This window comes from Hippoglossus stenolepis, chromosome 20 (assembly GCF_022539355.2).
Source record: "Hippoglossus stenolepis isolate QCI-W04-F060 chromosome 20, HSTE1.2, whole genome shotgun sequence".
NCBI lineage: Eukaryota > Metazoa > Chordata > Actinopteri > Pleuronectiformes > Pleuronectidae > Hippoglossus > Hippoglossus stenolepis.
Genome location: NC_061502.1, coordinates 1,345,149 through 1,356,919, shown reverse-complemented (window position 1 = coordinate 1,356,919; position 11,771 = coordinate 1,345,149). Strand labels below are relative to the sequence as shown.

Here is an 11,771-nt window from a genome sequence, read left to right as displayed (position 1 = left end):
ACGAAAACCTTTTGCGCAGGTGACAACAGACATCAAGGTGCATTACCGCCACCTACTGTGTTGGTGCCCCCTTCTTCTTCGTTCGTTTTATTGGTGAGTGGCAACCAACATCAAAGTGTATTAGCGCCACCTACTGTCTACAAAGGAAAAATGGGAAGTAATGGAATGCCTTTGAGTGCCAGTTTTCCTTTAGATTGCATTTGCTCTACAGTTTGAAGCCACTCTTATTACCCTTTAATGCCTTTGATCTCTGACGGTAATAATTAACTTGTCTTATCTTATAACTTCGTTCTCACCATGGAGATATACTTGGGTGGGCTAAAATGCATCTGTATTAGCACAACTTTAACGGACTGAGTTTCTGGCAGACGATCCCTTTTTTGGCAAGGCACCGTCTAAAGATACAAACTACTCCTCTTGTCAGAAATGTCTGAACCTCCTGCACAGCCCAGACACTTTCATTGTCACCAGTGTTCAGCAGAGATACGTCCGCCTTCACTGGTAAGAACCCAATAGCCACGGTTGCTTGGTTGAAGAAGTAGAAATTATATGTTGTTTCTGTTGTTGTTTTATTTGTGTGTGTATTCGTGCACACAGCATTGACTGAGACTGCTGCTTCTCAGCTACACTAGTTAGCACCAACGGTCCAGAGTGACAGTTACATGGTAGTAATTAGGTTGGTGAGGAGGCTCATTGAATGATCCTGTGATTTAGAGGCATCATCATACTATATTGAATATCTGCAACTTAAAACTCATCAAATAACTATCTTGGAGTGGTGGTGTTTAACAGTAGCGAGTTGGCTCAAAGAAGTACGCATATTTCCACTGTTAATCAGAATCAATCAGTTTTCAGTTTGCAGGTTATTGTCTTTATGTTGTCACTTCCAGCCAGCTGTTATTAAAACTCCAGAAGTGCTTGTTAGCTTTCTGTGGTTATATGGTGAAGAGAAGTAAGGCTGTCACAGTTTAATGCGCCTCATTTGCTAACATGTGCGCAGAAATGTTCTTACTCTCCGCAGAAAATAAGTGCTTGTGCAAAATCGGATTTATGACACGTGCGCACCACCTGATTTTGTTCTCACCACCAATGCGTATGTTTGTGAATCAGAATCATTCTAAATTGACAAGCGCGTGTCCGCTCTTTGCAATTAGCATACTGCCACGCCTCCTTTTTCTCCATACAAGGACATCCGCTTGTCATGAAGAGAGCGGTGTGCTGAACACCATCACTGATCACAAGTTATTAGGACACGTACAGGACTGAATTTTACTTTGTGTTTGTTTGATTCTCTAGTTTATGAGACACACGTTTAGACCTGCTACACAACACGAGACGTAACGTGACGCGCACAGGACATCAGGGTTAAAGTGAGGGAAACGATCCGGAGTCATGATCCGACTTCATCGATTAATAACTAAATACATGTGATTATCAGTATAAGTGTGAGGAGGGACAGAGACGAGCACAAATACACACACACAGACTCACACACACACTCCCGCAGACAGAAGAGTTCCTCTCCTGCAATGAAGTTTCTTCTGCAGCAACTTCATTGTTGCAGAAGAAGCGAAGCCCCGTTTATCCAGAAACATAAATATGAATTCAGTAGGTTTTAATAGTGATGATGAAGATGAAAGGGCGTCGATTTCATAGTATTTTAATACATTTGGTCAATGCATTAGTAAATTAAATGATTGCTGTCTATCTACTATTTTTATTTGAATAAATATAGTTTTAATATGCATTAAGTCAAAAGGGTGTGTTTACTTTTTCTAGGACAGCCGGGCCTTCAGCATTTGTGCGTAGGCATGGTCTGAGGAAGTTCTAAATTTGTTCGCCGAGTACGAACAAATTTAGGTACGAACATATTGATGAATCCCAGATTCGTGCGTCAAACGTTAGTACGCATGGTTTAAGCACAGATTTGTGCTAACGTTTGACGCACGAATCTGGGATTCATCAATATGTTCGTACCTAAATTTAGCAAATAGTCACAACACTAGGGACATAACTGTTAGTAAATGAGGCCCATTATGTCCCTAGTGTTGTGACTATTTGGTAGTAGACCCACTCATTCCCATAATTCCCAATCTCAGTTCAGCACACTCCTCAGAGGGTCCAAGATATGGAATTCTGGGCACGTAATATTTTAAAAAATTGCTTTCACAAATACTTTCCATATGAACTGCCAATATAAGATGTGTCCAATCAATATTTGCTTTAGTCAGATTAGTATAATGGCTTTTCATATTACATATATTGTGTGTTGTCCTTGTTGGTGATTATTTTCTCTTTTATCTAACTTGTCATGTGATAACTCTTATTCACATATATAGTGTTACTAGTCTGTTAATGTGCTTGTGTATACTTTCATGAACTAGAGATGTGTTTCTAATGTGTGTGCAAATGAGTCTATGTTTAGGTTTTTACTGTGTGTAAATGTAGCTATTGAGAATTTCTTTGTGGAGAATGCAACTTTATAAGCTCCTGGAGGGTTTTTAGGCAACAATGATGTACCACATTTTTAAAAAGCGAACCAAACTAAAACTAAACCTTTTTGTATAGCACTATACAATTCATCAGCAGCACCAAGCCTTCAAAATAAAAATAAAATCTAATCAACACCTGTCTTACTCTCTAAACTAAACTTTATGACTTTAAAATATATATATCATGGCATATATCTACTAAATATTGACATTCGTATTTTCACTGCAGGAATACACCTGTCCACTCTGTGGATTTGTTTTCACTGAGGACTTACCTGAGGAGCAAAGGTATGGAAGATTATTTTGTATTCACTTGATATTTAAATGCATATCTGCTTTTTACTTTCTTCACAACTGTGTTCCTTCAGTTCTGAAAACATTCCTGTAGCCACAACATCCAGCAATGCTCTCAACCTCGCACCCTTAGAGGTCAGTGGCTCTATACAAACTAAGCTCAGCTACAAGAACATTTTGCACATTGCCCCATGATTTGACATTGTGTTTTCCACTAGAACATGGATCATCAATACTTAATCCCATTTCCCTTCGTGCGTCATCCATTGGTTTGGGATATTGGCGAAATTGCCTTACAATTGCGGACGGAACGGGGAATGGCATTGCGGCCAGGATACAGGCGAAGATGGGGTGTGGCTGCTTTCCCCGGGTGAGATAGATGATTATGTGTGGGAGGTTGGTGTGGGACACAAATATAGCAGACAATACTTATCCAGTATTATCCAACATTTCCAGTTTTAGACTTCACATTACATGTCTTTTAGTGGACACTTTTATCGGATCGAACCGCCAACCTCCTGGTTGGGGGACGACCACTATACCACTCAGCCACAGCCAGCCCGTAATTTTAGTGACATGATGCATTAAGATGAAGAGCTATACTTCAAGGGATAGTTCACCGAAAAATGTTCAAAAAATGCACTCATTATCTACTCACCACTATGTCGATGGAGGGGTGGGTGAAGTGTTTGACTCCACAAAACACTCTTGGAGTTTCAGGGGTAAACAGTGTTGCACCCAAATACAATACAATTGAAGTAACTAGTGATACATTTTCCAAATGTAAAAAATATATTTTTATATTTTTTTACATAAAATGCCTCCTTACTGCTCTTGCGGTGTCATCCAAGTGTCCGGAAGCAGCTACATTCATATTCAACTCGAAATTGCGTCATTTAGAACATGGTGTAAATGACGCCGTTTCGAGTTGAATATGAATGTCGGGAATTACGGAAACTTAGCTGACAGGACAGGAGCAGAAGGAGTCACCAGTTACTTCAATTGTATTGTATTTGGCTGCAACGCTGTTTACCCCTGAAACTCCAAGAGTGTTTTGTGGACTCTAACAAAGACCCTCCATCGGCATAGTGGTGACTAGACAATGAGTGAATTTTCATTTTCGGTGAACTATCCCTTTAACTAATGAAAATACAATGTAGTGCTGTGTTATGCCTGTTTAAAAATACCTCATTCATAAAATAAAACACCGAATATTCGTTGTTATAATTTTAGCATGTTTAGCATGTATTCTATATTTAGTTCTATAAATGCTGAACCTCAAACATGTAGTGTTACCATCTATATTTATTATATATATATTTTAACCATAAAATTGTTAATATGTACAGACATTTTCTATAATTTCTCAATGGTACCTTGTTGAAAAACAATTTTCCTGCAACAGACTCCTCCACCAGTTACTACATGGAACTATTGCACCTTCAGCCATGCCACATATCAGGACAGGAAGATGGTAAGTGTAAGACACACAACACTGTATGTAAAGTACACTGTGTAATGTTTGTTTAGTTTTGTCAAATGTCACTGAGATAAAAATGTTTGCTGTTTTCTTATTCTGTTTTGGTTTTTCTGTCTACTTTTGCAGGGTCATGCGATATGCCAATCCAGTGGACCTCATCTTGGGTGTACTTGGACAGGTACAAAAAGTTTTTTTGTTGTTGTTTTTTTTTACATTACATTGGAAATAAAAATGAATGTCACACAGACAGTTATAGTTTCCCAAGAGCTTTTCAGTTGATCCCAAGGACTTGCTTTATTTAAAGTGTCATAAGAAATAATTAATTACAATGATGGTTATTTTATAGCAATATAATGAGACTAGGCTGCACATCCATTTCAGGAGGTGGCCTTTTTTCAGAATTCAGGATACATGGAAGGTACTGTGTTGGCAGTTAACACGAAAAACAAATATAACTTTTTTGTCAGAATGGAGCTCTGCAGCTGGAAGATCAAACTTCTTTAAGAATTATTCCATCAAATCAGAGGTATAATGGCCATATAGTTTAGCTAAATATTTAAAAAGTATGTCTTAAAGGTGTGGTTTATAGAACTTGTTTTCATGCAGATGACCTCAGTCATTTAATACGATTTTGCTCTTTTTCACTTGTAGATACCGAACTACTTAGAAGACATGGGACCTCCTCCTGCAGACACAGAAAGTATTCAGAGTTTACCCATCATCTCCATCACAGAGGAACATACGGGTGAGTGCCTGCATGTCTATCTAACTCTCACTCACAGTAACATACTCACTGTGTCTCACCCACTCTGCACAAGGAGCACCTCTGCTTCCTAGAGTGATCCATCAAAACAGAAAAGTCATTTTGGATCAGTGTTGTCCTTTGTGCTAGCTCCATATATGGATCCAAACACACCTACTAACAATAGAAACGATCACATATCCTAACCCTGTAAATCAATTCAATAATAGCATTTTGTCTTTAACAAGACAACGGAACTTAATCACAATACATATTTCCCAAACACACACAACACACAAAGTAATGTTGTAATGCCATTTTGGTGTTTGTGCAGGTGCTAGTCTAGAGTGTCCTGTGTGCAAAGACAGCTACAGCCTTGAGGAGAGTGTACGACAACTGCCGTGCAGTCACTTGTTTCACAATGACTGTATAGTGCCATGGCTGGAACAGGTATACATGTTTTTCAATGATTTAAAACATATGTGTGCATGATCGGTATCAGACATTGATCACAGTTGATCACAGTGTTTGATTGGTATCAGATACACCAAACTGTATATCAAACTGTTGTTCTGTCTTAAAACATTGGACCGCATTCCTCACACTAAACTGCAACACGACTCAAACAACCAGCAGCTGGCAGTTTCAGTGCATCGGTAAAGCAGAGACTGTGATTTACTGAGCAAAAACACACGCAGCAATACTTTGGGTAAAAAAACCACTAATCTCTGCCTTCATTTTTAAGACATTCCTTTGGTGCTGCTGTAGCTTAAAGATATTTTTGAAACGTCAGTGTTCTCTTACAGGCAAAGAGGAAAAGCAGTCCAACATTAGGATGTTTTCTATAAAGGCACTATAGTATAATTTGGAAAGTAACAAAGGAAAGACTCAATGTGTCCGCTAGACCGATAATTAGACTGAACTAGTAACTGTTAAAAATGTGCCTGTTGGGTGTGTGTGTGTGTCGTGTGTGTGTGTGTGTGTGTGTGTGTGTGTGTGTGTGTGTGTGTGTGTGTGTGTGTGTGTGTGTGTGTGTGTGTGTGTGTGTGTGTGTGTTTGTGTGTGTGTGTGTGTGGCATTGTTTTAAAAAATAAGACAATTTAAGAGTTGATACTTACAACTTGTAGAGCCGCATCAATCTAGAGACGGTAACCCCATGCTCAGTCTTACCCTCCAAGTTCTGATGGGACAATTGTTGCTCTACCAGGAGAAATGGCTGTCACTAGAGCTATATGAGATGCTGCACAAATCTTAGAAATGACACCATTCAGGTAGCTGTCAATCCAATGCCAATAGGAGTGATTTTAATTGTAATTTGTGTGCTGTTGCATGATGTTAGAAAATAACAATATTAGATTTTGACTCTTTATTTGAATACACTTGTATTGAATCATTCAAACTGGGTGCAAAGAAAAAGCTGATCAGATCATCCCTTACATCTGTGCTACATCTGTAGCACATGGGGATACTGTTGATCATCCAGAACAAAACAGTCATCGGAATTTATCTTCATAACATTTATATTGATGGTGAACAGACTAAGGACTCTTTGTTTTTTTCCCACAGCATGATACGTGTCCTGTATGCAGGAAGGGTCTTAATGAACAGAACACAGCCACAGATCCACCAGGGTTAACAGCAGTGGACGAATTTGCCTCCTCCTCTTCTTCTTCCTCCTCTTCTTCTTCCTCCTCTTCTTTGTCTTCCACCTCCTCCTCTTCTTCTTCCTCCTCCTCTTCTTTGTCTTCCACCTCCTCCTCTTCTTCGTCCTCCTCTTCTTCCTCCACCTCGAGTTCATCTAGCAATGAGAACACTGAGGAAACTAACTAGAACGCAAGTGTCACCACATGTTTATGGTGGCCATAAACACGTGGTGGTGGATTCTGATCGTGGTGGCAGCTAATCGTGGACTTTTATTTTCAACAATAATACAAGGACTGCTTGATATACAATATACTCACATTGCATTACATTACTGACAATAACTCCTCAATTAATTTCCTTTCCATTATGTTACAAACTGTTTATTACAATCAATGTTGTAAATACTCTCATTTTGCTGTTCTCTGTTACACGGGGCATCTATTGCACTTCTCTCCGTCCTGGGAGAGGGATCCCTCACATGTGTCTCTCTCTCTGAGGTTTCTGTGTTTTTTTCTCCTGTTAAAGGGTTTTTTCCATAGTTTTGCCTCACTCTTGTTGTGGGTTAAGGGCAGAGGATGAGGCACATTGTTTAGCCCTGTGAGATACATTGTGATTTATAAATATGAGCTATACAAATAAAATTTGATTGATTGATTGAAAGGAGTACGACAAATGCATACAGACAACCGGGGCCATGAAGATCAGTGTGCCATTGCAGGAAACATTACAGAAGCTAACAGAGAAAGATTATTACAGAGCAACTCATTGAATTAATTGTGCTGAAAATGTGGGTTCTTCTTCTTTTTGGGGGTTTATTGGCAGATAGAGTCTTCTTCTTAAATTAAAACCCATCTTTTCAGCCTGGCTTTCATGGAGTGTTTTATCATTTGTATGGCTTTTTAGAATTTTCACAGTTTATTATGATGTAGTATTGTGTTTTTTATAATTTTTAAAATATCTATTTCATAATTTCTTCTTATTATTAATTGTATCTTGTTTTATTACCATGTTATTGTTTATTATCACGTGGAGGACATTCAAATGGAGCTGGAAATGCCGCTCAAGCGTCTTCAACAAGATGTACGAACGAGGTGAAACAGCACATATTACATGATCCAGAGCCTATTGTTTAAAGAAATGGCGGCTTCCGCAGAGAGGACCCGCTCCTGATGTAAATATAAAGTATTTAAATATCAAGGCCCCATTCTAGGGTATAGAAAACAACAATTCAAACAATTGAGATGATTACAAAGTAGTGAACACATCACTAGGATTATTTTATATTCAATTTCTGCCAATAGATCCCTTTCACCTAAACCTTACACACTGAACCTTTAAATGCGCTCTCAGTCCAGAAGGCAAGGCCGACGAGGTCATGAAGGTGTCGCAAACGTCGGGTCTTGTCCCTTGCCGCTTCCCGTCACCTGTCTGGACAGAAGATGGCGCTACAATGTTAAGTACAAAAAATATACATACATAGTGCCAATGTTCTATCCTCTGATTGGACGGCCGTGCTGTCAGTCAATGGACCAGACCCCGGGTTTGTCTTTAAATGCTCCTTAGAAAACTCTGCCAGTATGAAAATAAAAGCGATAACGTAACAATTGATGCAAAAGACCTTTTTTGTAAAGCAACATTTGTTTTATTTTGTTTTAAACAATCATCAAAACATTGACATATAACAACACTTCTTTGAGTGAGGCAGTTAAAAGGCTATATGTTTTAAAGGCGTTTGTTGCAGTTTCTTTCCCATTAAGTTAAATAATTAGCACAGATTTGTGTCCTCTTCCCTTAGCAGGTCACATCCCGACAGCATAAAACCCTGAACCCTACCTATACTGGGGGTTTTTTTTCCCCCCCTACGCCGATTGGTTGTGTTGTGAGGTTTTTTTTCCTGTACGCGCGTAGGGATATGTCCCGCAGCCCGTGAAGGCAGCAGCGCTCTCGCCGTGGCCCTGCTGAGATCGGGGCTGAGCGCCATCACCAGCGGACACGAGCAGGAGGCAGCGCGGGGACACCAGCGCCACCGCAGCAGCTCCACGGCGCCACAGCTCCACGGTCATCTCACGGAGGCGATGGGAGACAGCGCCGCGGACCACTAGACGCGCTTCCACCGGTAAGAGACCCCCCGCGCGTGTGTTTCCACTCTCACAATTCCACTCGCCTCCATCTCTGGAGCAGAATGAATCACTTTGGGGGGTTTGTTGTTGTTGTTTTTTTTGTTGTGGGGAACCTGGCGTTATCGTTGTTGTTATTGACGTGTCTTCGCCGTGGACGTGCTCAGCGTGTTAGCTGCAGATGGAGTGAGGCGTCGGCTGCTTTGGGAACGCGAGGCTCCGTGTGTGTTCGGTGAAACATCCACATCTAGCTGTGCTGTGCCGGAGCGAGGAGGCAGACGACGCGAGCAGCTGTGTTTAACATCGCACAGGCGGCTTCACATCATCTTGACGCATTGGTTTTGGATCCTCTCGGCTCCGTTGTTTACCACGGTCCCCCCCCTCCCAGTCTCCCCCTCTCCCACCACCACCACCAGCATCTCCTGTGATGCTCGTTGGTGGAGTCAGCTGAAGGACACAGCCTCACATGATTCGGAGGTTCACATCTCGGTGTGCTGTTACGTCTGTGCGTGCAGATGCGGCGGAGGGGGACACACTCGGCTGCATTCCTTCACACGAGCTGGGTGATGCAGGTGACGTGCACTTGCATCACTCCGATACAGTCAAGCCCAGTCTTTGAGGCGTTCGGTTGTGATTTCCCACGGGATAATGTGGTGTGTACTCTTTTCAAGACGTCGCAGAGTTTGGCACGACAATGCTGCATTTAAGAAAAACAGAAATACTCCCCTGAAGTACGAGCCCTTTTCCTCTAGCCTTCCCCCGTCACGAAAGGGAAGTGTCTCCCGCCTCTCCTATGGGAATCCAGTTGAAAGGCACCTCTCATGTCACCTCTTGTCTCCTTTTGAAACATTGATGGGCTGCCCTCCTTCGATTCCTGCCAGCCCATTAAACCTGCCCAGGTCTGAACCACAGCTATTTGTTCTGCACCTTCTCTTTGCTAAATTGGTGTAATTGATCACATTGCTGGTCACTGTCATTAGCTGACCGACACCTTCTCTCTTACATGAGCACTTTCCCTCCTCAAGACATGTTCCTAAATGGAGCAGCCTCTGTTTGACAACATGCGACTAACAGGGCAAGGGTCGCTAAAGGTAATGCATTCATTTTAAGTGGCGATCAAGCAACATGTCCAAACTACTGTGTGATGTCACATTGGAATCGCTCTCCTCTTTGGGTTTTTGAGCGGTGCCAGCATCTGGCCCACAGTTTGCTGTCTCCAATGAGTCGAGCTGTTCTTTTTATGACCATGTGATGATATGGTCTGCTGATGTCTACTGAGCTCAGGTGCTGCGGGTGCAGCATGTGGAATGGTTTCAGGGTACTGTTAGGTTCTGCTGCCAGGAGCATCAATCAATCAATCACATTTTATTTGTATAGCCCATATCCACAATTCACAATTTGTATCATAAGGCTTAACAAGGTGTAATATATCTTCTGTCCTTAACCCTCAACGAGACTAAGGAAGAAATACACCAAAGAACTCTGTTAACGGCAGAAAAGAAAGAGAAACCTCAGCGAGAGACACATGTGAGGGATCCCTCTCCCACAGTTTTTAGTATATGTATAAAACAAAATGTCTGACAAAGAGGAAGGGAGCAGTTGTGACAATTGTAATGATAGAGGTATTGACAATAATATATATGTGGGTAGGCATATTGTATATCTTAGCAATCTAGTTGTAATGATAATCAATGATCAGACGCCGTCATGATCATGATCCAGATGCAGCAGTCTTGAAAACTAAGCTCAGGAATAAGTGCGCATTGTTAAATATTGTTCTTTGTAGAAGCTGTATATAGGCACACAGACTCACAGAGCAGATGGCATTCTCTCGGTCTGAGGATTATTTATTTCATATCTGTTGGAAGTTTGTATTCATCCTGCCAAATTTCAAAATTCCAACTCTAAAAATGAAATCCTTACTTCCACGTTTGTGTGAAATTTGGCTTTTTTTTCAGTAGAGCTCTGTATTGCAGATGTCCCCATCTGACTTGTAGCAGGGGAAAAAAACTGCTCTTGCCGGATGAGTTATGAGTTAAGAGCTGCTCGTTTTTATTCTCTGTGCTAGAGCTATACAATAGGAAGAGACATGCCCGGTATCACAGAGGAAAATCCATTGTGTTAAGCACATTGGCCCATTTAGACAGACAGTTTTAAACAGCTTCATCCTTTTTGCACTTGGTGAAACGCTGCCAAAGAGGCTTTGTTCCTAATCACAATTCATGCCATCACTGACTGACAGGAGGATACTTTGGGCCGGCAGGAGAGCTCTGAGCAGGCAGGTCATCACAGAGAGGACAGTCGAGCACAGGAAACCTAATTCAGTAGAAGAAGTATGTGGATGTAGTGTCTGCTAATGAGCTGCTTTTGTGATTTCAATCGTTCCAATAATAAACTTGTGGGACTGCAGTCTTTTTTTTGATATCTTGGACTTGTTTTTTGTTTTCATAAATGGATATGGCCAGAATAATCAGTTATTCCTCCTAGACCCTAGAGGGTCTATGCCATGTGTAATACCACTGGTTTAAAATATTTTACACATGGGCCCTCTTTGAGACAGGGCCTCTGGGTTAGGAAATAAACCAGGAACTTAAAAATTACAAAATAGTGCAAACTTACTGACACACAGTGAGGTTGCTTTGCTTCCTGGAGGCTGATGAGCCTCCAGGACCCTACTACGGTCGTCTATTTTGAAATTGCCCCCACCCCTGTACTTGTATCTTAGACATGAGTTAGTTAGCATGTTCACTGTCTCTGTTGGTGCTGGAGTGACAATGCTGGAGTGAGCGCCATGTTTTTCTTAGGTTGATTCTGTTAAGGACATTCTGGTGTCAGTAGCTTGATTGTGGCTGGTGGACTCTCAGTATTAGACCACTTTTACACATGGCCATGCTGATGGTCTTAGTGTCATTTTCTCTTCTCCAACTGTGGAATTTAAAGTAAAAGAGTCTTGAAGATCTATTTTGCTGTGAGGTCCTTTTTCCCATCTTTTAACTGGAAAT

General features: G+C 41.2%; 1 protein-coding gene across 4 annotated transcripts in view; it reads left to right on the top strand.

Annotated features, from left to right (window-relative positions):
* Positions 1-8,252: 8,252 nt before the first annotated feature.
* fynb (FYN proto-oncogene, Src family tyrosine kinase b) overlaps positions 8,253-11,771 on the top strand; it is a 71,542-nt gene continuing 68,023 nt past the window's right edge. For 2 of the 4 annotated variants that reach the window (XM_035143677.2, XM_035143673.2), the window contains exon 1: positions 8,256-8,768. The gene's annotated coding sequence lies outside the window, so the exon portion shown is untranslated. Of the gene's footprint in view, positions 8,769-11,771 lie in introns of all 4 variants that reach the window. The other 2 variants (XM_035143678.2, XM_035143674.2) reach the window with 2 other exon arrangements.